This window comes from Camelina sativa, chromosome 20 (assembly GCF_000633955.1).
Source record: "Camelina sativa cultivar DH55 chromosome 20, Cs, whole genome shotgun sequence".
In the NCBI taxonomy this organism is placed as follows: domain Eukaryota; kingdom Viridiplantae; phylum Streptophyta; class Magnoliopsida; order Brassicales; family Brassicaceae; genus Camelina; species Camelina sativa.
In genome coordinates, this window is record NC_025704.1 from 25311412 (window position 1) to 25314537 (window position 3126).

A 3126-nucleotide genomic window follows, 5' to 3' on the forward strand; every position below is an offset into this window, starting at 1 on the left:
ACTATTTAAAGAAAATAACATATTTAATTGACTTTGCTATAAGTAATGGTCTTATTACTATAGTAAGTTAGTAACATACTGTTTAAATAATTTCAACAATACATTGTAATCAAAAATATTTATTGATATGTACTTAATTTAACTTTCCTTTTTTTCATCACCTTTCTATGAAACACTATATAACATATATAAATTATAAATTGTAGTTGAACCGTATTATTATGAATATTATTTTTTAAGACATATATTAACAATTACATGTGTACATTTCATATATAATTGATGAATAACTATTTCATTTTATATTTCAAGTTAATAATGCATACATAACTCACGCATTGCGTGGACTACTTTCTAGTAATCTTAATATAACACTATTTTATTCGATCAGACCTCTATCACATATCGTTACATAAAATCATTGGCTATATAAAATAACAAATTTATCTGACATATTTTCTATGAAAATGGATACTATATTCCGAAACAACCATTGACCTTGTTAGCATTGATAGACTTTCCATACACATTCTTGCATCCAACAATTGGCTTATTTCCATCGACCGTAGCAATATTGATTTTAGCAAGAACAATGTCTTTGCAATATGTGACTTTACTGCAATCAATCTTTATAATCTCATCGAGTTGTGAAGTTCCATGAATATCTGTAAATGTCACGTTACTAATTGCCACAGCTGATTCCAACAAACAAAAAAAAAATTACAAATATGTTCGCAGCCTAGTTATTGCAGTTAACATTATAATATTTTTTATTTAATAGAAAAAATAATTTTAAGATGAATTACTTCCACATCTAGGCGACTTTTATCGACATATTTTTGGTCGATTATTATCGGATTTTTGGTTTCTCTTAATGTGAGACCCTTAAAATATATATTTTTTGCGTATCTTTTTCTATTATTTTCGTAATTTATTTAGTTTTACTATGGAAAAATCTAACAAAAAAATTATTACCGAACATGTTTTAATTCTAGCTCCATTTTCCGTCCTAATGAAGGTGCAATCAGTCACTTGGATATTCTCAACCATATATTCTTCTCCATCTCTCCCTAGACTTCCCACACTATAATTTAATCATATATATATAAATAATAAAATTCATTGTAAAATTAAAAAAAAAAAATCAGTATTATGTATGTATATAATGATATTGGTCAATCAAACATATATATACCTTATTCCATGGCCCGGTCCACAATTCGTCCTTGTAATGTTGATATTCACACTTCCGTTGTTTATAGCTACACAATCATCTCCTGTAATATATTTTTAAGAAAACTTAAATTCAAATAACCGTTTCAAATCAATTTTCAATTAATGAATGTGCAAGAGAGATATATAGCTATGTACCAGTTCCAATTACTGTGTAGTAAATATCGACATCACTTGATTCAAAGATATCAATTCCATCAGTGTTAGGAATGTCGTCTGGTGCTACGAGTTTTATTTTCATTATTTTAACTCTTTTGCGTTCGTTAATTGCTATATGGTTTCTTGGACTGTTGAATGAAGTTATTCCAATTATATTGAGATCATTGCAATTTTGAAAATGCAATTCCTGTAAGAAAACAGGAAAGTAAATTCATCATGAATGTAGAAAAAGCTATCTTCATTTTAGAATTGAGAATAAATTTAGTGAGAAAGATATAAACTCACAGTAGGCCGTTTAGAAGCTGACATTCTTGGCTGGATATATTGAATATAGAAAAAATAAAAGTATTAGATTCACATATTAAATAGATATAGATAATTTATATAAACATATATACAAAATAAAAATTGTATCTCTTTCGTATATATAAATTTTTTCACCTTCCAAAATGATGAACCACGTCCATCAATTGACCCCGAACCATTGACTGTTAAACAAATTATTTCCTTAAAACTGACCCATCCTAATGACTTATAGTCCGACCATGCTGTCGTATCACTTGTGAAACGACCGACCGTTTAAAAAAAAAAAATAATAATAAATAATAAATATAATATAATATAATAAAATAAACTACAACTAGTGGTCCCATACCCACTAGCCAGTCACCTAACCACAAACACATTCAACAGCGGAAATGACCAACCAATATTTAATAATAATCCAATAATAAAATATAACCATATTCCAACATAATCAATATCCAAAACAACAGGAATCATAGAACCAGCAACCTAGCAATGTTCTAATGACCCAACTCTAGCAACCTAGCAATGCCAGACAACATAAAACCGAGTCCCTATAACATCCTCCTCTTCATTGCCTTGATTCCACGATCACACTTTGCCTTTACCTGCACCACAAACACATATTGCAATGCATGAGTATTTTATAAACACTCAGTAAGGCAATCCTCCCATCTACTGGGCTATAAAAACAAGCAATAGAGTCATCTCTAACCATCAAACAACAATCAGCAAACAATAATTATNATAATATAATAAAATAAACTACAACTAGTGGTCCCATACCCACTAGCCAGTCACCTAACCACAAACACATTCAACAGCGGAAATGACCAACCAATATTTAATAATAATCCAATAATAAAATATAACCATATTCCAACATAATCAATATCCAAAACAACAGGAATCATAGAACCAGCAACCTAGCAATGTTCTAATGACCCAACTCTAGCAACCTAGCAATGCCAGACAACATAAAACCGAGTCCCTAGAACATCCTCCTCTTCATTGCCTTGATTCCACGATCACACTTTGCCTTTACCTGCACCACAAACACATATTGCAATGCATGAGTATTTTATAAACACTCAGTAAGGCAATCCTCCCATCTACTGGGCTATACACACAAGCAATAGAGTCATCTCTAACCATCAAACAACAATCAACAATCAACAATAACAAACCAGGACTCTGCATCGACCGACACCAACATGCATCGACCGACACCAACTGGAGGTTGCGTCGACCGACGCAAGATCTGCGTCGACCGATGCTCCCAATGCATCGAACGACGCATGCTCGACATAACACGGAAACCCTAGAGTTTACGCGCCGTCCTCGCATCTGCATCGACCGACGCACAAAGTGCATCGACCGATGCAATGTCGAGCATCGTTTTCCTCCGAAGCTTCTCGCCGGATCTTC

General features: G+C 32.1%; 1 pseudogene; it reads right to left on the minus strand.

Annotated features, from left to right (window-relative positions):
- Window positions 475-3126, minus strand: part of LOC109131249 — a 19681-nt pseudogene continuing 17029 nt past the window's right edge.